Consider the following 25,840-nt stretch of genomic DNA (forward strand, 5'->3'; position numbering starts at 1 on the left):
AACTACCACTGCTGCCACTTCACTGCGTTGTCCCCTTCAAAGACCTTCAATGGCCTCCGTCCTCCACAATGGTAGAGGGTCCTCAACTTCACCTTCACCCTAGTATGGGGGACACCTTGGGATAGATGGTCAGGTCTGGAAGGGTCTATCTTTTTTTTTTTAAACCTTTATTGTGCAGATAGAGGCATACATATACGGGCCTACAATCAATCAGGCCGGCCACGACACATTATAAAAGCACATGAGACAATAATGAAATTTCCCGGCAGTCGCCCAGCATTGTACAAGCAAGCGATCCAACATTAAAGGGCTGAATATAACCGCTGGAAACAGGATTAGAGAAGGTTAATTTTATAATATATTAGGAAGTATAGCAGGATCAGGTGCAACTTTTAGTCATCTAAGTTCCCATGGCGGGCCACGTTTCAAGCATCAAAACAGAAGGGCATCAATAGAAACGGGTAACAGCAGCGGTTAACAGGAATCAACTTATAGACACCCCAGATCAAGACAGTCCCCACCGCGGCCCATCACGCACCCGTCGACCACCTAAATGTGTGCTAGTACATAACAGAGGAACCAGAGCAGCAGCGTAAGTATATGCATCCACTATACTAACCCAAGTAAATAGAAAAAGAAGGGAGGAAGGGAGGAAAGAATATCAGAAAGAGGGAAAGAAAGAACGCCGCGCTGCTGCACGCGCCCCACAACAATAAAAGCGCGCAGGACTAAGAGACCCGCTATCGGGGTCAGGGCGTGCAAGTCATGATATATGTCCAATCAGTACCGTGGAAGCAAGCAAGTCATCCCCTTCCCCACCAGCTATCACACCATGGGAGACACGCACAGACACAGCGTCCCGATAAAGGGATACAAAAAAACCATAGAACTGGAAGAAAAACGAACAGTAAAAAGACCTCATCCCTCCCACCCCACCCTGCACCCCTGCAGAAGGCTGCGCCCTACCCCCCCAGCAGCGTGCCTGTCGCCCTAAATAGAACCCGAAATATAGGAAGATTAGAAAGTAAGAGAAGAGACAAAACAGAAAAAAGGGGGGAAAAGGAACCAGTGGGAGAGGAGATCTACAATCGAGTCATTCGGCCCCTACCCCCCGCCTTCACACAGATGAAACCCACATCAGAGCGAGATCGACACAACCTCAAGTATCAGAAACATTCGAAGGAATCGGCCATATTTTCTCGGCTGCGAACATTACTCATCTCCATCCGTTAATCAGTAATCCGCCGGGTCCATTCCGGCTCACCCCTGTCCTCTCTTGATCATAGCTTTCATACGCAATAGAGTAGTGGGCAGCAAATAGTTCGAGGTGGAATGGACACAGGATCGAAACAAAGCAGGCCAAGGGCGTAAACCAGAGGGCCCCAGTATCAAACGGCAAAGCAAGCAATGGCTGCGGCAGTCTAGACTGTCCAATAGCAACATCAGGAGCAGCAAACAGTCAGGGTGCAGGCTCGCCGCCCAAAAAAGCGAGGTCACCCCCGCAAGGTAACAGCGGGACCACACCAAAGCAGTTCGAATCGAGCATCCACCTTGCTCCCCAGTCAGTCGGGCATAAACGGGCCCCGACGTGGGGCCCCCGCCCACGCCCGCCACAATCAAAGCTACTTGGAGATTCGGCCCGCAGGTGTACAGTCTTGTAGATGCACGGCGGCAGCACTCCTCGCAGCAGCCGAGGGGGACGAATCAGCACACACTCGGAGTCGAGCCGCGTTCATGAGGGACGGCCCAACAGACATGGCGGCAGACCTATAATCTTGCACAACAGCGCCGAAGACCATGGCCTCATGTAAAGAATATAGGGCGTCAAGGACATCACCAATTGTGGGCTCACGCTCACAGAACTCGGCCCTCGTGCACTTTAGCGACCCAGGTTCGCCGCCCCGAGCAAATCCATGACTCAGGGCGCCGGTCGCCATCTTGCAAGGTCAGCCGTAACTCTCCGCGCCTCAACTTCTGGGGTGGGCTCTCAAGCAAGGCCCACCTCTGGAGTCCCCTCGAGCCCCAGAAATGGCAACCTGGGTGCAGAAAGGAGGGCCACCACAATTGGGGACCGCCGGCACCACTGTCCCACGGACACCGCCCGCCAAATCCGGGCGAAGGGCTTCAAGATGGCCGGACAGGGCAACAAAGGGGGGGCATGCCTCCTGCACGGTCTACCCCCATCCGAGGCGGGCCGCGCCCCACCACAGGGCCCCCGGGCCGCCAGACCGGGCCCGGTCAGTCGCCACCGGCACAACCGCACAACGGCCTCTTCAGCCGACCACTCTCCTCCACCAGGAGCCGACGCCGACACCCTTACTCCGGCCGACCGTCACAGGCAAGTCCCCGGTCTGCACGCCGCGGAGGCCCCGGACCAAGTAAGGGCATAACTCCAGATCAGCAGCACACCGGAGCCCCCGGGACAGACGGTGAGTGCGAGCATTGTTTCACCTTTCCATTTCTTGCCGAGTGTGTCGCCTCGGGGCAGGATGGAGATCAGGATATGCGTTTAAGCAGGAAGGTTGGCGGAGTCGAGCTACAGTGCGGCCATCACGGTCGCGAGCTTGGCTCCTCCCCGCTGGAAGGGTCTATCTTGAAGGAGAATTTCATTCAAGCTTCGATCTGTCATTTGGTTCTTGACCTGCTGACGACATTGACCTGCTGAAGCCCCACTGCACTGTCTCAACCCTCAAGGGGTCACTGAGGTCTCCTCGGGGCAGGGACTACCCCTGGGCAGTCACACATGACCATCAAACACCAACGTACCGGGTAAAAGAACCAGCGGCTTAGAACACCGTCTTAATGCCTTACCTTGCCGTCTTACCGTTGAGCATTGAGCAGACGTGTGGCTGAAAAAACTATTTTGTCGAGACTCAAAGGAGCAACGGCCGGGTGCTGGATACTGACCACTGGGTGCAGAGTAAGATCCCCCACCGGCCAATTGCAATGTTTAGAACGCTGTGACAGTGACAGAACGCTGAAGCAGCCTGACCGGGCCCAGGCCCAGAAGCGGAAACGAAGCTGGAACAAAGGAGGCGCGGTCCGTAAAAGGCGGTGCAGTAGCGGCAGCGGGCGAGAGAGAGGAGTTCAACAGGTACAGCCAGGTAACATGGAAAATGCATTTTTTTTTACCTCCCTTTTTCTCGGCCCCTGCTTGAAGGATCACCCAGAAACTTTCAAAGCGCAACAAGAACCATGGTACACTTTTTGGGGGACATTTCATTAAGATTCATCAAGCGGCACCAAAAACATAGACAAGTCAAAAAATGCTTTTCCTATGCAAACTACATACTGGAAAGCGGCTAAATAAATACAAATATATTTGCCATCAAGGCAGAAAGTGCCGAAACGTGTTACAGCGTATTGCGAATTAAAGAACAGTTGGCAAAATGCTTCTCCCGTGTCGGTGTCTGTGTCAATATTGAAGATTGAAGATTCGGATGTGGTGTTCATATATATATATATATATATATATATATATATATATATATATATATATATATATATATTACCTACTGGCGGTCGCCAGTAGGTAGTTATAGTTAGGATTGTTTTCTATAGGAAATCCGCAACATTCTGTTGGGAATAACTTTGGCGCCGGTTGAGGAATCTGCCTGTAATTTTCCTTAAATTTGCCTCGCTGCGCTCCGCTCCTTCCCCGAAAGTTTGGCGGGGATTCGTCAAGCGGGGGCCGAGATAAAAGGGGTGTCCCAAAACGTGTTTCCCCATGTTAATTTCCATGGGGTGGTTGGACTCACTTTTAGCCCGAACGGCTGAATGGGTTTCCACAAAACATGGCAAAATTGTAGGGACTGGTAGCCCAATGTGCCTTTGCTATGTCTCAAGATATGTGCTCCAGTGGATTTTGAGTAATTTAGGTTCAAAAAAATATATATATCAGGGCGGAGCCTAACCACACATCTGATCTGATTGGCTGTCAGCACTTCATCCAAGAAGTGTTGGCAGCCATCTTGGGACCAATATACATGATAGCACCTCATTAAAAAGCATTGTAGGTAATAGAGGGTTTTAGGACTTTAGTTACATTATAAATCATATGTTGATGGTACCATACTCATTTTAGGAATTGTGGTGTGTTCTAAGGTGATTTTACGATGTGAAAAAGCCTTCTGCTGTGATATCATGTATCATGTTTGAAAGAAAACTAATATCTTATGATTTTCCCACAGTGGTTTGGAAGGGGATCTATAAGCTAAACTGAAAGCATATTTTCTGTAAATTCACATTATCTTTCTCAGTCATGTGAGAATGAAGTCTGACATTCTCAGTAAAACATGTACATCCAACAAGGACAGAGACTGTCAGTTGATTCCTTTGTGTTCTACTGCAACCTCCTAGAGTGTTCTAAAGAACAACTAGAGCGTTAACAGTCCTACTTATTACAAAGGTATAGCACACCTGAAGCCATCATGATGGGAATAAAGTGGTAACTCTTAAAACATTTAATTTAAAAAGGAACAAAATGAGGGGGTATATTATGCCATAGAAGTATTATTAGTGCTGCAGAAAGAAAAATGAGGGCACATTTTGAGTGACTTCTCAAATCCTCTTCTATTTCATTAAAAAATTCTGACATGCAGTCTCCCAAGATGGCCACCAGAGACAAAAGAGCCCAAATGTAGCCCAAATATCACCCAGATGTAGCCCAAGTATAGCCCAATGACAGAATGTCCCAGAGTGTTCTAAAGAACAACTAGAGCGCTCACAGTCCTACTTATTACAAAGGTATGGCCACCTAAAGCCATCTTGATTGGAATAAAGTGGTAACTCTAAAAACATTTAATTTAAAAAGGAACAAAATGAGGGGGTATATTTTGCCATAGAAAGTATGATTAGTGCTGCCGAAAGAAAAATTAGGGCACTTTTTTGAGTGACTTCTCAAATCTTCTTCAATTTCATGAAAATATTCTGACATACAGTCTCCCAAGATGGCTACCAGAGACAAAAGAGCCTAAATGTAGCCCAAATATCACCCAGATGTAGCCCAAGTATAGCCCAATGACAGAATGTCCCAGAGTGTTCTAAAGAACAACTAGAACGCTAACAGTCTTACTTATGACAAAAGTATGGCACACCAGAAGCTATCTTGATTGGAATGAAGTGGTAAGTCTGAAAACATTTAATTTAAAATGGAACAAAATGAGGGGGTTCATTTTGCCATAGAAAGTATGATTAGTGCTTCAGAAAGAAAAATTAGGGATCATTTTGAGTGACTTCTCAAATCCTCTTCTATTTCATTATAAAAATTCTGACATGCAGACTGAAACATGCACTTTGAATACCAGCAGCAGACTTCCCTGGTGAGCAGTAGCTTTACTACAGTGATCTAATGAGCAACTAGAGTGCTAACATTCAGAATTTATGGCAAATGTGTGACACATCTGAATGCCTTCGTGATGGAACCAAAGTAAGCAAGCATTGAAAATGCAATAGATCTCTCCCTCGTTTAAGTTAAAGCCATTCTGTTTGTAATGAGGTGGCTTTTTAGCTTTGCTTTTATTAGTGTTTTTTAAACTTTCATGTAAATAACATGCATCTGTATGCATATATGTATATGTATGCATGCAATTATATTTGTATTTATATAGATATACAGATTATATATGTTTAAATACATATGTATATATATATATATACATACACATACATATATATAAATGCTTATGCATATATATGCATATATATATGTGTATATGTGTGCGTGTAGAGAGAGGTAGAGAGGTAGAGGTGTAGAGGTAGAGAGGTAGAGGTAGAGAGGTAGCGGTAGAGAGGTAGAGACTAGTAGAGAGAGAAGTAGACAGAGGTAGAGAGGTAGAGAGTAGAGAGTGAGTAATCGAGAGTAGAGAGTGAGTAGTAGAGAGTAGTAGAGAGCAGTAGAGAGAGTAGCAGAGAGTGAGTAGTAGAGAGTAGTAGAGTGAATAGTAGAGTGAGTAGTAGAGAGTAGTAGAGACTGAGTAGTAGAGAGTAGTAGAGAGTAAGTAGTAGAGTGAGTAGTAGAGAGCAGTAGAGAGTGAGTAGTAGAGAGTAGTAAAGAGTGAGTAGTAGAGAGTAGTAGAGAGTGAGTAGTAGAGAGTGAGTAGTAGAGAGTAGTAGAGAGTGAGTAGCAGAGAGAGAATAGTAGAGAGTAGTAGAGAGTGAGTAGTAGAGTGAGTAGTAGAGACTAGTAGAGAGAGAGTAGTAGAGAGTAGTAGAGAGTGAGTAGTAGAGTGAGTAGTAGAGAGTGAGTAGTAGAGAGAGAGTAGTAGAGAGTGAGTAGTAGAGGGTAGTAGAGAGTGAGAAGTAGAGAGTGAGTAGTAGAGAGTAGTAGAGAGTGAGTAGTAGGGAGTGAGTAGTAGAGAGGAGTAGAGTAGTAGAGAATGAGTAGTAGAGAGTGAGTATTTGAGAGTAGTGGAGTAGGAGAGAGTAAGTAGTAGAGAGTAGTGGAGAATATTCCAAAGTTTGGCACAGCACCACTTGCACAATAAGTCCAATCAAATCATATCACTTAGAGTCCTTATTGAAGCGCTGAATCTTGGTGTATATTCAAATGCTTTTATTTCCCTTACGTTTATGTACCACAGCCAGCCGAAACGTTTCGTTCTGTACAACAGAACTTCTTCAGGGCGTTCTTATTTCCTTCAAGTTATGTCGGTATCCTGTTGTCATATAACTAGATATTTCTTCCAAATGTTAGACGAGACGTAAGCACATTCTTATTCAAAGTGACTAGGTATCAATTTTACCCACACAATTCGGGCAGACTTGAGTAATTTATAGCATCGTCAAAGTCAGTCTTTCAAAAATTCCAAAGTATAAGACATGATAATCCAAATCCAAATGTTTCTCAAGAAAAGTCATTTTCAATCGTTTCGGAATATCGGTGTTTGGGCAGATAGGACCCAGGGACCCCCAGTATGCAAGGGGAATTAGTCCCCTCTCTGCAAACACGCCAGTGGCCTGCGTTGCAGAGAGGTGTAAAAAGGGCCATAGCCTCATTACACCTCTGTGCAATGCAGCCCCCTGGCGCATACTGGAGGTTCCAGGTGGGCTAGTTGGCCTCCAGGGACCCCTTTATGCAAGGGGAATTAGTTCCCCCTCTTCAAACATGCACGGGGTCTGCGTTACAGAGAGGTGTAAAAAAGGGTGTGGCCTCATTACACCCCTCTGTAATGCAGCCCCCTGGCGCATACTGGAGGCTCCTGGTGGGCTTGTTGGCCCCCAGGGACCCCCAGTATGCAAGGGGAATTAGTTCCCCCTCTGCAAACGCGGCAGGGGGCTGCGTTGCAGAGAGGTGTAACAAGGGGCAAAGCCTCATTACACCTCTGCAATGCAGCCCCCTGGCGCATACTGGAGGTTCCAGGTGGGCTTGTTGGCCCCAGGGGCCCCCAGTATGCAAGGGGAATTAGTTCCCCCTCTTCAAACATGCACGGGGGCTGCGTTGCAGAGAGGTGTAAAAAGGGGTTTGGCTTCATTACACCTCTCTGCAATGCAGTCCCCTGGCGCATACTGGAGATTCCTGGTGGGCTTTCAGGTCTTATATAGTTAGGAATTAGCATTAAAAAACCTTTGAAATTCACTGAAAAAAACATAGGTTTCAGGCCTTATATAGTTAGGAATTAGCATTTAAAAAACCTATGAAATTCACTGAAAAAACCATAGGTTTCACACCAGTTATAGTTAGGAATTAGCATTTAAAAAACCTATTAAATTCACAGAAAAAACCATAGGTTTGACACCAGTTATAGTTAGCTGGAAATTTTACTGACATAAAACCATTGAAATTCCCACGTTATAGTTAGTTAGACTCACTATAACTTGCCCGCCTGCAATGCACTGCTGATGACGTCACATATTACATCACTCATGACATGGTCAGTGACATCACTCATGACATTACTGATGACACCATCCTTGTGACAGAGTGACAGACCTCCTTTCAGTGTAATGTAACCCTTGAAACACATATTCAAAAATAGAAACTAAAATTTTCAAAAAAATAGAGATACCCATACCAGTTACAACAACCAATTCAGTAATACCACCATCTATATACACATCCACTCATTCACCAACAGTTCTATATAGTCACTCATACATATATTCATTCATCATATGTAGTGAAACACCTATACATCCTGTTACACACCGACAGTCATCCAAAAGTTACACACACACATAATCACACATGCAAATAAACTATTGAACATCCATTTATTTGCATATACAGCTATACACACACTACCACCTTACTTCTAAGGAAACTTACACATCTCTTAAACAATCACTTATAGAAACACATACTGATTTACACAAGAACTCTTTCAATCTCTCACTCTCACATATACTCACTTATATACATCAATACTCACATATACTAGATTAAAACATATGTAGTTACTGATAAAGACACTATTGAGACAGTCATTCACTCACTAAAACACACATATACACACTCATCCACCCATACAGTCCTGCACATATGCTGTCTTCAAAACACATACAAACAGTGAGTCAGTCCTTGATGCATCTATGTGCTAAGTAACACCCCCACCACACCATACAGACACTCATACTGATACTAAAAAAACATCTAATAACCCATATGCACACATATAGCTACTCACCAACCTATGCAGCCACTTATACACAAAGTGAAACACTGATACAAACATTTAAATATTTAAACAATACTCGCTAATATATGTATTCACTAAGATACACTTAATAAGCCAGTTAACCAATCAATTTTTTTTTTTTAAAACATCCATTAAGACACTTATTTAAACATTTATTCTTCCATCGACCTTTACATATACATATATAAAACATATTTATTTTTCAGAAAGACACACATTCACTTTATGGTGTCATCAGTGATATCATGAGTGATGTCACTGACCATGTCATGAGTGATGTAATATGTGACGTCATCAGCAGTGCATTGCAGGCGCGCAAGTTATAGTGAGTCCAACTAACTATAACGTGGGAATTTCAATGGTTTTAAGTCAGTAAAATTTCCAGCTAACTATAACTGGTGTCAAATCTATGGTTTTTTCAGTGAATATATATATATATATATATATATATATATATATATATATATATATATATATATATATATATATATATATATATATATATATATATATTCACTGAAAAAACCATAGGTTATAGACCATATATAGTTAGGAATTAGCATTTACAAAACCTTATTTTACTCACACAAAACCATTGAAATTCGCATATATAGTTAGTTGCAGTAACTATATATCGCGCACCCGCAACCCACTGCTGATGATGTCACATATTACATCATTCATGACATGGTCAGTGACATCACTGATGACATCACTGATTACATCATCCAGTGACTGTATGTTTCTGTAAAGTTAAAATATGTCTTACATATTGAAGAATGAGTGGATGTATAAGTGTCTGAATGAAGGATTTAGTAGGTGCATGACTGACTGTATGAGAGAGTGATTAAATGTGTCTCACTGAGTGCATGGGTTAGTGACTAAACTGTCTTAATTTGTGCATCATTATATCTGTTGTTCTATAAACTGCAGCATGTGTTGATCAGTAGCTATATGAGTAACTATATGGGTTATTGATTGGTTGCCCAAGTATTTGTATTGGAGAGTGAGTGTGTGTGTGTGGGTGGCTGGGAGGTGTGTGACTCTGTGCATAGATGTGTGAAGAGTTGATTCACTAGATGTATGGGTTCAAAACTGCATGTGGAAACAGCTGTATGGGTGGTTGACTGTGTGCATGAGTGTATTGGTGAGTGAATGGATATCTCAGTGCTACATGTCAAAGTAAGTACATATGTAAAACACAGTACATGTGAGAATTGACATTTAAAAATGTCTGTGTATAAGAGCTACTGAATGTGTGAGTGGCTGCATGGATCATTGAAAACTTGTATCAGTGATTGTATAAGAGAGTAAATATGTGTTAGAATATGTTTGAATAAGTAAGGTGTGTATAACTGTATAGTTGAGGAAATGGAGGTGTGATTGATTCTTTGCATGACTGACTAGGTGTATGAGTAACTCCATGGATGAGTGACAATCTGTGAGTGTCTGTTTACACTGAGTGTATCTAAGGTTATATTAGAGTCTGAAGAGGTTCATCGTATTATCACATCAATGATGTCATCAGTGATGTTGTCAGTGATGTCATTTGAGTTGTCAACAGTGATGTAATCAGTGATGTCACTGACCATGTCATGAATGATGTAATATGTGACATCATCAGCAGTGGATTGCGGGTGTGCGATATATAGTTACTGCAACTAACTATATATGCGAATTTCAATGGTTTTGTGTGAGTAAAATAAGGTTTTGTAAATGCTAATTCCTAACTATATATGGTCTATAACCTATGGTTTTTTCAGTGAATTTTCAAGGTTTTGTAAATGCTAATTCCTAACTATATATGGTCTATAACCTATGGTTTTTTCAGTGAATTTCAATGGTTTTTTAATAGCAAATATCAAAAGCTGTAAAATGTATTCTTCTTTTAATGGAAAAATATATTTTATATGTTTTTAATAAAAAAAAATTATGTATATATGTTTTTTTTGTTTTTTTGTTTCGCTACCGGTCCGCGCACTGGGTAGCTTCCCGTTAGCTCAATTTGGTGCCGCGAACCGCTCCGCGCACCGGGAAACGTTCCGTTAGCGCAAATGGCGCGTTTGAAAACAACATCGTGACGCGTCGCGTAAGCGCGACGTATCGCATTGCCGCGTAATGCGTCTTATGACACACCGCGTTAGCGCACCCGGAAGTGCTCCGGAGCGCGAACTGAGGCGCGAAGCGCAGCACCCCGGAAGCGCTCCGGGTGCGTACCGGGTCGCGTAACGTAAGCGTAACAGGTCATGTGACCTGAAAATAAAACTTTTTATTGGTTCATTTCACTTTTGGTTTCCTTATGATGTAAGGCCAGGCCATGTGACCTAAAAATAACACTTTTCATTGGTTAAGAGAAACATTTTTTCCCAAATGATGAAAGCCCCCACCTTTTTTCTCACTCTGACTTTCAACTTTGTGAGAGGAAGACCTGTTTTTCATTATTAAGTGATGGCTTCAGTAGGAGCTGCAGCTGGTGGACCCCCACCACCACCACCACCTCCTTGTGGTGTCTTGGTGTAGTGCATTCTACTGCTACCATGGTGATGGTGGATGCACTGCAGCTAGACTCTAGAATGAGGGGACGGAGTCAGTTGTAGAGTACAGCTGGACAGGATAAGGTGTACCTGCTTGCCTCCTAATAAACTCATTTTGGAAATACTATTTTGGATCGATCCACCTTTGTGAAGTCATTACTAATTTGTTTATGAATTGTTTTGAATTATTAACTTATGTAGAGTGTTTCACTTTAATTTTGTTATTAATGTAAAGAGGGGAGATGTGGTGTCTTGGTGTAGTGCATTCTACTGCTACCATGGTGATGGTGGATGCACTGCAGCAAGACACCACACTCCTAGGAAGGAAGGACCACCTACCCAGTTCATTCCCAACCCTGAGGAAGAGGAGGAAGAAGAGGAAGAGGAAGTACAGGAGAGACAATTCTTGCCTGAACAGCCCCGGAAATCCCACCACAAAGACAATTTCATTTGGCAATTTTTTACTTTCCCTCAAGGCCAAAAAAAGGTCAATGCCCGACATGTGACATGCCTCATATGTAAAGGAGTTCTGTCCCGAGGCACAGATAAAAAATATAGTTACGGGAACTATACTATGCATCGCCACATGCAAAGGTGGCATCCAATTAATTACAGCGTGGCTGAGGTGCGTAACCTCTGCGAAAACCCACCAACTCCTGTGGCCACCACCTCAACACAGGAAAGTCTTTCAGGACCAGAGGCGAGGGAGACGGTCCCCAGTATCCAGAGCAATTTTGCACACATAAAGCTAGTGTGTATTCATTGTGGGGGACTACTTTGTTATGGGGAGAAGAGTGTGAATTTAATGAACAGAGCATATGAAAACCACAAGTGCTCCAAACGCCCCACAAAGTAAATTCTTTTTTTTTTGCTCCTGTTGAGCCCTTTCCAATGCCTTTTTTTCGTTGTTCCCCCTCAAAAAAACCAAAAAAAAATTAAAATTGTTCAAAAAATACAAAAAAAAGTTCAGAAAAATAATAAAAAAATTATAAAACAACAAAAACAATAAAAAAAAGTTATTTTCAGAACTACCTCCCATTTATAAAAAATTGCTAAAATGTTTAGCACTCTGGCAATCTCTTTTTTTTTTGATTCGCTTCCTGGTTCGCGCGCCGGTACGCAAACCAGAAGCGAACCAAAGAAAAAATGAATAAAAAAAAAAAAGAGTGAATATAAGGGAAGGAGACAGAGAGAATAATGTTAAAAGAAAGACAGCTAGAGGGAGTAACACAGAGATACTGTATAATAGATAATTATACAAAGAAAAGATGTAAGAGGGTAAAATTGAGAAAAAGAAAATAGAAAAGGAAGTGAAAGAAAAAAAGAGAGTTGAAGAATAATAAACAAGAGTTACTTGGAGAATGTGAATGAATCTTTAAATTAAAAAGAAAGAGAGTAAAGGATGTGGAGTTTGAGGTAGGGTTAGAACCGGACTAAAACAACAACCCTGAGGGAAGGTGTTAAAAAAACAGTGAGTGAAAGTAAATAGGATTTAAACAAGGTGGATGATAGTGAATAAGGTTAAAACATGTGGAATGACAGAGAGAAAAAACAGAAAGAAGAAAAGAAAAAGTGATAGAAAAACAATAATTGAAGCAGCAAAAAAATGTAAATAAGACAGTGTGCTTGAACTACAGAGAGAAAGCATAATGAACCACTAGTAAAAGAGTGAAGAGACAGAGACAGTGAGAGTAAGAGAGACGGACTGAGTGAAAAGGAGTGAGGAACTGTGAGAACAGAGGGACTGACAAAAGGAGTGGAAGGAGTGGAGTAAGTAAGTAATTGAAAAGGAATGAGGGAAAAAGCAAAGGAAGGAAACTGAGGGTTAAGGAAATAAAGCAGTGGAAGTAATAAAAGTTGAATGTGATAGAGATGTAAGGGAAAAAGTACTAAATACTTACTTTATAGTTGTTGTTAACTCCATCTCTTATAATTTTTCTACTTTCAATCTGTGAAAGAAAGAACAAAAATTTGAAAAAAATTAAAACATGTATTTAAAAAATAGAAAAGACAAGGCATAAGGTTGAAAATCATACAATTTTACAAAGAAATAAAGTTAGAGATAAACATTCAGAAAGGAAAATAAAGTAACGGTGAAAGACAGACAGAGTCAAAAAGAAATAGAAAAAGAGTAAATTACTAAGTGAATAAAAAGGAGGATAGATTCAGTGACAGATAAGAAAGATAGAAGAGAAAAATAAACTGAAGATGTATAAGATACTAAAAGAATGTGAGTAACGTAAACTAAATAAGGAAAGGGTGAATAAGGAAAAGAGAGTGAGGGAGAGAGGGGACAGAGAAAATGAAGAAAAGAGTGTCAGATACAGACTGAGTGAAGCAACAAAGAAAGATAAATGAGTGAAGGTGAGTTATACTAACTGATTGCAACAAAAAAAGGAGAACCCAAAATTATTTAATTTCCAAAACAAAAGGGAGAAAAGATGGAAAAGAGAAGTGAAGCAGAGGGTCTAAAAGCTAGAAAATGGTGCATGAGAGAAAAGAAAAAAGCAGAGTTGGAATAAGGAAACAAAGGTTGAAAGATAAGTGGAGTTAGAGAACAAGGGTGAAAGAGAATAAAACAAAAGGCAATGTGAGTATGTAAAGAGAATTGATATAAGGTAGTAAAAGACAAGTGAGCATGAGACAAGATGAGTACAAATTAAAAATCACAATACAAAATATAGAATTAATTATACATGTTAAATGGTTTATTTTTGCTGTTCTCAGAATATATCAAATTTCACTAAAAACAGTGAGTTGAAGGAATTCATCATATAACAGCGGGGAAAAAAACACAATCAAAATGATTGTGTTTAAAAAACCCATATAATATTACAAATCAGAAATCCGAACTCATCAAAAGTACACTTACTTTCCATGACGTCGAATGATATGCGATGAACAGCTTATACTCTGTTGTGCTCTAAAAAATCTGTGCCCGCCACTTTCTGAAAGAAAAGCTCTTTCTTTTTCAGTAATATGTTAGAAACAATAAATGACTTTTTGCTCTCTACCACACTTCTCCTCAAGGCCAAATCGTGTAAGAGCCATTTTAAACTCTTCGAATTCCTCAAAGCAAAACCCGTCATTTTCTTTTTCCCCGACTTTCAGAAAGAAAACGTCCCTACAATTGATACCATTGGTGAAAACCTTTTTGCATTTGCCAAACCCTGACCTCATAATAGTGCACTGTGGAGGAAATGATTTGGGCCCTTTGACTGGGGTAGGTCTGGAAATGCTTTTAAAGGACACCTTTGAGCAATTGATGGCACTTTTTCCTCAAACTGCCTTGGTATATTCAAATATATGCCAAAGACAGAAATGGAGGCGGTCCAATCAATTTTGTCCACAAATTGAGAAAGCGAGGAAGCATGTAAATAAGTCTGTTTCAGCTTACATGAGAGACCATGGAATGGGCTCCATCTACAACAATAACTTGCGTTACTACATGCAAGATATCTACAGAGGAGATGGTGTGCACTTCTCAGATGAGGGGAACAGAGTTTTCATCCAGAATTTAAGACTGTTTATTGGTACCTACTTATAAGTACCTAAATCTTCCACAGACCCAAAAGCTCTTTTCAGAGCTACCCTAACTATGATCACTCTAAATAAATTTTAAATGTAACTTTTTTTGTACTAATTTTCACGATTTACGCTTTCCCGAGCGCTACCCGGTTCGCGCACCGGGCGCTAACCGCGCGAAAATTTGAAATTGTTTTTTTTGGGCATATATGGGCCTCCTCATCCACCCTCACAAAACCTAGGGGGTCAGGATATGTCTCCCTTGCCCCCTTTTACACAATCCCAGCATTGTTTATCATCCATCTTGTGTCCAAATTAGACCTTAACGCAAGATGGCGGACTCCCGTTCCGCTACCGGTAAGCTACCCGGTTCGCGTACCGGGTAGCGCTTCCACCGCGAAAAATCGAATTTTTTTTTTTGCCCGCGGGGCCCTTTAATAGCCCCCACATCAATCGTAGGGGGTCAGGAGGGGTCTACCTTGCCCCCTTCCATTTATTTCCCCCTTCGTTTATTTCCACCTCTTGTCTCTCGATCCTACCGAGAGACAAGATGGCGGCCGCTCCGAACTGTTTAGAATGTTCACAATCACTGGGGAGCCAATCCGCTTCTCCTCGCGAAGTTCCGTTACGCGTCTGGTACGCGAACCGGGGCGCTAACCGGGACGCTGTCACAGATATATATATTTTTTTTAACCTAAAATACTCAAAATCCACTGGAGCACATATCTTGAGACCTAGCAAAGGCACATCGGGCTACCAGTCCCTATAATTTTGCCAAGTTTCATAGAAATCCATTCAGCCGTTCGAGCTAAAAGTGAGTCCAACCGCCCTATGGAAAACTCAATGTTAAAAACACGTTTTGGGACCCCCCTTTTTTCTCGGCCCCCACTTCACGAAACCCCCCAAACTTTCAGGGGACGCACAGAAACAAAATGTGCCATTTTCCTGAAAATTTCAACAAATTCCGTCCTTCAACGCCAAAGTTATTCAACATAGAATTTTCAGAAATCCCTATTCAAAAAAATCCTAACTATATATACCTACTGGCGACCGCCAGTAGGTAATATATATATATATATATATATATATATATATATATATATTCACTGAAAAAACCATAGGTTATAGACCATATATAGTTAGGAATTAGCATTTGCAAAACCTTGAAAATTCACTGAAAAAACCATAGGTTATAGACCATATATAGTTAGGAATTAGCATTTACAAAACCATATTTTACTCACACAAAACCATTGAAATTTCATATATAGTTAGTTGCCCTAACTATATATCGCGCACCCGCAATCCACTGCTGATGATGTCACATATTACATCATTCATGACATGGTCAGTGACATCACTGATGACATCACTGATGACATCTCAAATGACATCACTGATGACATCACTGATGACATCATCCAGTGACTGTATGTTGCAGTAAAGTAAAAATATGTCTTACATATTGAAGAATGAGTGGATGTTTAAGTGTCTGGATGAAGGATTTAGTAGGTGCATGACTGACTGTATGAGAGAGTGATTATGTAATTTTGTAGAACCTCATACAAACAAACATTCTCAAGGTGACTACTTCGATTTGGATAATATGTATCCAACATGTTGGTCTTCAAAATGTCGGTACTGTTTGGCTCCTTTTCCGCCAAATAGTCAATTTCCCGCACAGGTTTCAGAACTCGATTACGCGTTGCAGCAAGACCAAGACTCGCCCAAACGATACTCCTGGATTTGGCATAGAGACTTGCTGAAGACAACCGGTCAGAACATTCGTAAGCTCCGATTTCTCGATGCGACAACATCTTCAGACTGAAACTGTACAACTTCTTGCTGAGGCTCTTTTCATGGGAAATGTCCTCCCACATATCCTTCAATTCTGTCTTTTCTTTTTTGGTGATGTAAGATGTCACATACCGAGCCACAGCCATACAGTTATCAGCCACAAACTGTATATCCATGTTAGCATTCCACATGGACAAAATCACTGGGTTGTAGTCATTGATGTACTTAGACTCTTCGTTCCTATTCAACTTGTATGTATTTTTGGGTGATTTCCTCGTCACATTATGTCGCAGAGAAGACATCAAACTGTTTACTCTTCCTTTAGAAATCACCGGTCGTGGAAAGTTGAAACGACATTTGGTGTAGAACTTGTCCTTGTTTCTGAATTTACGACGACAGTACTTTCCACAACGATGGCTTTGGAAACGTAGAACTTGTTCTCTTAGGCTTTTCTTCTCCTTTGCGTTTGGAACAGCACACGTAGAATACTGTTCTATGAAACTCATCACTAAGTCATCCGGATCTGTTCCAAATTTAGGTGCATCCTTGATCCACAGCAGCATATGTATATGAGGAGCACCTCTTGCTTCGTACTCCTTTCTCCAGAAGAAATCCAACACCTCTCCAAGAGGTGGATTCTTCTTATTCATGATGAAAGACATCATAGCTTCAAATCTATGATTGAAGTACCTGCATACATTGACTGGATCCAAAGAGCACAGTTCTCCGGGTGTCTTGAATTCGATGTTTTCAATGTTTCCATTTGCCTCTCGTAGAAATTCAAGTAAGTCTTCCCAGCCATACTCGGCACAGCTCAGAGTGAGGAACCATGTCGGAGTTCCTAAGTTCCTCAGCATACATTTTAAATCACCATGACAACGGTACCAGTACTCATTAGTACCATGCTGACACGCCATGAGATTAATTAGGTGAGAATCCAAAATACTGTCTTGGACATTGACTTTATCCATAAAGTCACTTGCCGAGATGTTTCGCATCTGTATACCACTTTTCAAGATGTGGTTCACTGCATATGACAGTCCAGACAGATCGCTTTCAAACAGGAGATGAAACAAATAGGGAATGCATTGTCGAAACCTAGCATCTTCTGCATACAATCGTAAAGTCCGGTATTCAGAAGCAGGAATTTGATGAGGTCGCTCATCATATCTTCCTCCTTGACCTGTTGGAAATAGCTGTGGGAAACACCGAGCTTCCAAACTTTCCCCCCAAACACTAATGGGACTCCCTTTGGCTTGTTTCATTTGAAACAACTCAATAGCATTCCCCATGACTTCCTTGGAATGCAAAGGATGAACACTATAATGTTCATATATTTCTTCACTTTTAGAGGCTTCTACTTTCTCAATTTGGCCAGCACACAAATCGCTATCCTCTTCATCACTTACTTCCTCTTCTGCAACATATACATTCTTATAGTACTTATTATTTTTTTTCAAATACAATGTTGCCTTTTTGACTTTCCTAACATCCACTAAATCTTGCCATATTTTCTTATTCTTTGTCGGAACCCCATTAACTAAGATAACCAGAGGTTCCTCTTCCACTTTTTCTACTCCAATTATGTTAATGTTTTTGTTCAAATCTAGAGGCAAATAAACAACTCTTCCCTTTAATCCTCTCTGTAAATCTGATGGAGGCAACTTCCCTGTCTTTGGCTCCATTCTTACAATAGCCTGAAAGGGATGGATACTTTTAATCAAAATAGATTCATAAGTATTTAAATCCTTCAATTCAGAAGGAATCTCAACCAATTCCAGATTATTATGAACCGCCCTAGCTGGCATCTGGTTTTGGTTTAATTTGTTACAACAATAAGTACACACACGTTGATCCGATCCCAAATCAAAACAATTTTCTACCATCAAGTATGTTGCGAAATCCTTCCATTCACTATTATTTTCCCTTTCACTTTTTGCATATAAATCCACTAACTTAATCTGATTCTTATAATAAGTGCGTCGACAACACACACAAGTGAAATTAGGCCTCTCACTTGATTTCACCTGAAACGTAGCAATTTCCTTCTGAAAATTATCTGTACTAGAAACCTGTACATTATCTTCAACATTACCCTCTACTTCTGGGTCAATTTGAACATTCTCATCTTTACTTCCAAAGTAACAAAACTCAATTTCTTCACAAATATTCTTCACATCTATTTCAGAACCATGGAAAAGAGCAGCGCATAATTGTTTAAGCATAATTGCTGGACTCTTAGCATAATACAACATTCTCACTAATTTCCTCACTTTATTATGATGCACTGCTAGCATCCTGAAATGATGAAAAACACTCTGGCATACTCTCCTGGAAAGACAAGCCAGTGAATGACCATGCAAACCTGTCACTTCTCTCACTCTGCAAGGATCTAATTCTTGCAACAACTTCATTTTCTGCTTCAAACTTTTCTTATTAAATGTCCGTACAAAATCACAAAGCAAATTGATGGAATCCTGTCGCACACTGCAAATACTACTACACTTCCAAATGTACACAGGACCCTTAGGACGTCTTCCTAAAACCTCATTACCTAACACCTCTTCTGTCTCTGTTGTCACAAGTTTTTCTTTTTCAACTGGACAACCATCTTTCACTTCATAAGCTCGACCACTGGTGTCAACTGCAAGCACCAAATCATTATCCTGGAAATAACTCTCCTCATTAAAAAATGCCTCACAACTTGAACTATGCATCCATTCTCCGGAAAAAACTTCACAAAAATTACTACGATTAACTACTCTCTTCCATCTACTATTTGATTTGAAATCAGAAATTACCTTGTTTAGTTTCCTAATTCTATTGATTACCAAAATAAATACCTTTCGCTTAATTTCGAAAGCCTGATCAATAATTTTCTCTACATTTTTCTTTTTCTTATAAAATGCCACTTTCTGTTGGCCTTTCTTAATATTTTTTAACAAATTGACTATTATCCTGTTGCGGATCATTCGTTTTCGAATGTCCCTAAACTGTTGTTTCCTTCTACTATCATGCACAGAGTTATCTCTTGCTCTAGCAGTAACATTTTTGATTGGTCTTTCCTTTCCGTTTAAATTGCTTCTCTTTTTCTGGACTGAAACATTTTCTGTAGAAATACTTTTTTTACTACAAATATTTCTTATGAATGATTTCGTGGTCTTACCCGGAGCTTTCTTGGTGACTTGACAAGTTTTTTTTGTAGAGGACTGCTGCAGTAATAGATGAACCTGCTGTCTTTGACGTTTTGTAGCCTTTCTAATTCGATTCTTAGTTGGCATTTTCAAATTTTGAAATGATCTGCAGTTGAATCTGTGGTAAAATATAATAAAAAATGTTATTAACCACTATTACCAAACAGTAAATCAATAACAGTCATCAAAAACTTAACACCCTACTTAATATTTTAACATAGAACAATTTTTAGTGCATTGGCAAATTTAGCAAAGAAATTGAATGCTTCTACATTTTACCTGTGTTGTTTTATATGTGAATCTGAACTAATTTTATGAGCATATTTGATTATTTTAATAAAGACACTACACACAAACTATTTTTGAACTTTTGTTTAATTTTAAATGAAACGGTTTACTACATAGGCTCAAGCAGATCAGCTTCCCACCCTAAGTCAAACAATTCTGACAAATCGGCATTCTCATCATATTCTTCATCATCCTCAGGATTTAAATGATGTAAGGGATCTACTTCCACTGACGTTTCAATGACAAGTTCAACGATAAGATCGAGATCAACTGATTGCTCATTATCACTCATGCTTGATGTTGTCGTTATCTTTAAAAAAAGAGAACAACAATGAGATGTTGCAGACTAAGACACAAATCTCAGAGACTATAATAGTAAAATTGTTGAATGCCCACCCTGCAACAAAACACCTATATGAAACCTGACGCAGGTTTCCTATGGCACAGGACTTTACAGCATGACACATCTGCCTAGATGCATCAAGTTGTAAATATGTCGCCACATAGCAAATCTTTTGCACCACCACTGCGTCACAAAAGTGACGCACAGTGGTACAAAACAGGCATACACCTATCATAAATCTGTCCCTAACATTTTAAATGATTGATTCAGGATGACGATAAGGTGTGGCCTATCCAGAGGTTTGTTTGAGGTGAGGCCTACTCACGGTTGCAGATGAGATTTACGCTTGTTGAAGAATACAGAGGAGATAATACATGTGAAGGCCCACCAATGAAGTAAGTCATGTCCACTTCACTCTTGAACAAAGGCCAGATCTCTTTTGTGTCCGTGGACAGACCTAAACTTCATCTGCACAATGTCATTCGTAAACTTAGGAAACACTAGTGATGTAATTGAAAAATGTAGAGTTTCTTTTCCTCATTTCACAATCACATCACCTGTGTTTCCTCAGTGACTTAAAATGTCCTAAGACACATGAAAGTGTTTTTTGATTGCCCTTGCACCATTTTTGGGTCACTTTTAACATGGCTATGTAACTCCAAGAATCAAAATCTAAATTTGCCAAGCACAGGTGGGAGCATATTTACAAGGAACTTGCCCCACGGAGAAAGCTCTTCAATTTAAATGGGAAAAATAACATCATAGACACTCAAATGCCTTATAAATATGCCCCAAACAACCTATGAAGCTCTAGCAGTACATATCCAGAAATGTAATTGATTTCAAAAAACGTTTTTAAACACAACATATAAATCAATTGTATACCTACATTCAAGAGGAAATGACTTAAAATGTCCTTAAGACACATGAAAGCGTTTTTTGATTGCCCTTGCACCATTTTTGGGTCATTTTTAACATGGCTATGTAACTCCAAGAATCAAAATCTAAATTTGCCAAGCACAGGTGGGAGCATATTTACAAGAAACTTGCCCCACGGAGAAAGCTCTTCAATTTAAATGGGAAAAATAACATCATAGACACTCAAATGCCTTATAAATATGCCCCAAACAACCTATGAAGCTCTAGCAGTACATATCCAGAAATGTAATTGATTTCAAAAAACGTTTTTAAACACAACATATAAATCAATTGTATACCTACATTCAAGAGGAAATGACTTAAAATGTCCTTAAGACACATGAAAGCGTTTTTTGATTGCCCTTGCACCATTTTTGGGTCACTATTAACATGGCTATGTAACTCCAAGAATCAAAATCTAAATTTGCCAAGCACAGGCGGGAGCATATTTACAAGGAACTTGCCCCACGGAGAAAGCTCTTCAATTTAAAATGGGAAAAATAACATCAGAGATACTCAAATGCCTTATAAAGAAGCAGACACCATTTTTTCCTTGTGATAAATTTTAAAAGCATTCCTTTTCCTCAAAAACGATTTTCAAGTAATAATTTGAAAACACTGCACAGCTCCTATGTACAAAAACACCCTGTCAGGGCTAATACTTCACATTATTTTCAATTACAATTTCTTAAAGAAACAAAATCTATTTGTAAAACACTTTAGACAAAGCAACATTTTAAAAACACAGCTTTCTTCATAATTTTGTCCTTAAAGCATACTATAGTCTATCTAAATTAAATAAATCTTTTCTCACCTTAGCAAATTCTTTATGAGTTTCAAAACAGTCTCAGAAATACACCAAATTGTCTTCAGCAGAACAAAGAGTATGCACTCCAGAGGCTGCAGCTATAGAAAGCACAGAAATGCAGATATTCATTACACATATCTCTCATGTTAGCCAATCAAAACTCTTCCCTCACTTTTTTCAAATCAAAACCCTTCCCCCCTCTGCCCTCTCTGCCTTTTTTGCATAGCAACCACCTCCTGAAAGACCTCTGATGTTTGCAAGTTCACACAACAATGTTTCAATTGAACTCTGAACTCTCAGTGCACCTGCGTATCCAGTGCAATCTTTCATTAAATGATTTTTTCTTGACCATTCAAATTACGTCTTTCAAAGAACACATCCATGCACCCTAACTTTCTGTTTTCAGAAATGGAAATCCACCAATCACTGCTAATGAATCATTAGCACTGAAACTACACAGTTTTTTTCTTTACAAACTCCTACTGTTTCAACTGCCCTTTCATTACCACACTTCATCTGACTGCAGCACAACCTTCTCTCACCATGTTTTATGTCTGGATTGTTGGACATAGTTACATCTACTGGGCTCAAAGGTATGCTGAGAACAGAAATTTACCTAACCTCAATTTACAAGATGTGGAAATTAAGTGGTTGGGCCACAGAGGATTAAAATGTCACCAATTGATACCATTGGTGAAAACCTTTATGCATTTGCCAAAACCTGACCTGTTAATTGTGCACTGTGGAGGTAATGATTTGGGCACTTTGACTGGGGTAGGTCTGGAAATGCTTTTAAAGGACACCTTTGAGCAATTAATGGCACTTTTTCCTCAAACTGCCTTGGTATATTCAAATATATGCCAAAGACAGAAATGGAGGTGGTCGAACCAATTTTGTCCACAAATTGAGAAGTCGAGGAAGCATGTAAACAAATCTGTTTCAGCTTACATGAGAGACCATGGAATGGGCTCCATGTACAACAATAACTTGCGTTACTGCATGCAAGATATCTACAGAGGAGATGGAGTTCACTTCTCAGATGAGGTCAACAGAATTTTTATTTTGAATTTAAGACTGTGCATTGGTACCTACTTATAAGTACCTAAATGTACCATAAACCCAAAAGCTCTTCTCAGAGCTACCCTACATCTGATCACTCACAATTATTATTTTACTCTAACTTTTTTCACTAATTTTCAACAAACTACGCTCCCCGGAGCGCTACCCGGTACGCGAACCGGAAGCTAACCGTGCGAAATTTCTAAAAAAAATGTTTTTTTCCCGCACATATGGGCCTCCTCAGCCACCCTCAGAAAACCTAGGGGATCAAGATACGTCTACCGTGCCCCCTTCTACCCATTCTGAACATTATTTGCCCTCCATCTTGTATCTTAATTCGTCTGAAACACAAAATGGTGGACTCCCGTAACGCTGCTGGTTCGCGTACCGGGGAGCTCCCCGGGAAGCGGTCCATCAAAAAAGGTGGGAAAGTAATTTACAGAAAAACGACTGGAAACACTTTCACCAAATATAGATTAGCTCATACTACATACCATTCCCTGCCATTTTCATGAATTTGTTTGGAATTCCATTTAGCCATTTAGCCTGTAGACCTATCTAAATACCCTGAGGTAAATTACTTCACAAAACACATCTGAAGTGTTGGAATTGACAACCAATGAAAATGTTACTTTCATTTTCAATTTTTTTTTTCCTGACATTTGATTGGTTATGTACCTGAATATATATAAAAGAAGAGAAGGAAACACAGCCATTTTCACTACTACTTCCTGAACTACATTTCAAGAGCCTTTTCACCTCCCTGTAAAGTAAATTGATAATTTGTAAGTGGCACTTTAAATTAATTTGTAAAAACGTTTTTTGATAATTATTTACTGTCCCCCTGCTATAGTTATAGATACAGATAGGCTCCTCTGTTATATTTATTGATTGACTTACACTTCTCTGCTATAATTATGAATTTACTTACTTTAACTTCACTGTTAAAAAAACAGAACTACCTGTCTGAACTTAAACCCAACAGTGCCCTAACTCTTCTAATATAATTATTTTTTTATGCAATTTACAGCAAAAAAATGGGAGGGGAGCACGAAAAAATCAATGTTTCCTTCGACATTACAACAGAAGAGATTTTAAATGAAGAATTTTTGGATGAAGATTTTATGGATCAGTCTTTTGATGAACAATTTATTGAATGCTTACAAGACATAGAAACATGCATGTTTGAGGAGATTCCAGATGATGTAATGCTGGAAGTTTTATTGAACTATGAAAATTCTGACCAATAATTTTTTTTTTCATCAAAATAAATAAATAAATTTAAAAAAAAAAAAACGAACAATCAATTAACATACAATATTTGAAAAGTCTATAATTCTTTTTTCCTCATAGTACACTCCCCGGGCCGCTTACCGGTTCGCGAACCGGGAGCTTCCCACGCGAAAAAATAAAAAGATTAAAAAAAATGTTTTGCCCCGCGGGGCCCTTTTAAAACCTCCTCATCAAACCTAGGGGGTCAGGGAGGATCTACTATGCCCCCTTATGGTCATTTCCCCCTTTGTTTTGGCCTCCTCTTGTCTCTCGATCCTACCGAGAGACAAGATGGCGGCCACTACGGACTGTTTAGAATGTTTACAGACACCGGAGAGCCAATCAGCTTCGCTTCGCAAAGCTCCGTAACGCGAAAAGTACGCGAACCGGAGCGCTGCCCGGAGCGCTGTCACAGATATATATCTTTTTTTGAACGTTAATTTCTCAAAATCCACTGGAGCACATATATTGAGACCTAGCAAAGGGACATCGGGCTAACAGTCCCTACAATTTTGCCAAGTTTCGTGCAAATCCATTCAGCCATTCGGGCTAAAAGTGAGGCCAACCGCCCTATGGAAATTAACATGGGAAAAACGCGTTTTGGGACCCCCCTTTTTTCTCGGCCCCCCCTTGACGGAACCCCCCCAAATTTTCAGGGGCTGCTCAGAAACAAAATGTGCCATTTTCCTGAAAATTTCAGCCAATTCCGTCCACAAACGCCAAAGTTATTAGACATAGAATTTTCAAAAGTCCCATAGAGAAAAAATCCTAACTATATATACCTATCGCCAGTAGGTAATATCTATATATATATATATATATATATATATATATATATATATATATATATATATACGAAAACTCCACACACCACTTCCGAGTCAGACCAGGGGTCAGATCGGCGCAGGAACAGAGGAGACGGACCAACAGATGCGCTTCACAGGTTCTTTTATTGCATAGTAGTCGGTAGCAAGAGGGCACTACGCGTTTCGGGCTTAAACAGCCCTTGTTCACATGCAAGTGAGCCAGTTCGAATTTTTTGATTTTATAATGCAGTGCGCACCTGATTAACCCGCCCAGTCACGTGATGTCAGAGTCTCATAGAAATGAAAGACATACTTTTCCTATATATCGGAGTGTGTTGTTACATACGGAATTTTTACATTATTGCACGCAATATATATATTTATTTATAAAAAAATATTCTTTAAGGCAACATACCATAAAATATAAAATTGTGCAATAGTGATACAATATGATCCCACGAACATAGTTGATAGGAAATTCATATTTTCAGGATAAATCCATTAAAAAAAGACCGTACATTTCATATATATAGAATATTTAAAGTGACTGGCGGACTAATTTATAAGTGCAAATATATACAAATTTGACTGGCTCTGAGCCTGCGTCAAGTGGAGTATATTAAAGTGCGTGAGGGAATAAGGGAGATGGGAATAAAGTGC

This window comes from Lissotriton vulgaris, chromosome 3_1, assembly GCF_964263255.1.
Source record: "Lissotriton vulgaris chromosome 3_1, aLisVul1.2, whole genome shotgun sequence".
Classification (NCBI taxonomy): domain Eukaryota; kingdom Metazoa; phylum Chordata; class Amphibia; order Caudata; family Salamandridae; genus Lissotriton; species Lissotriton vulgaris.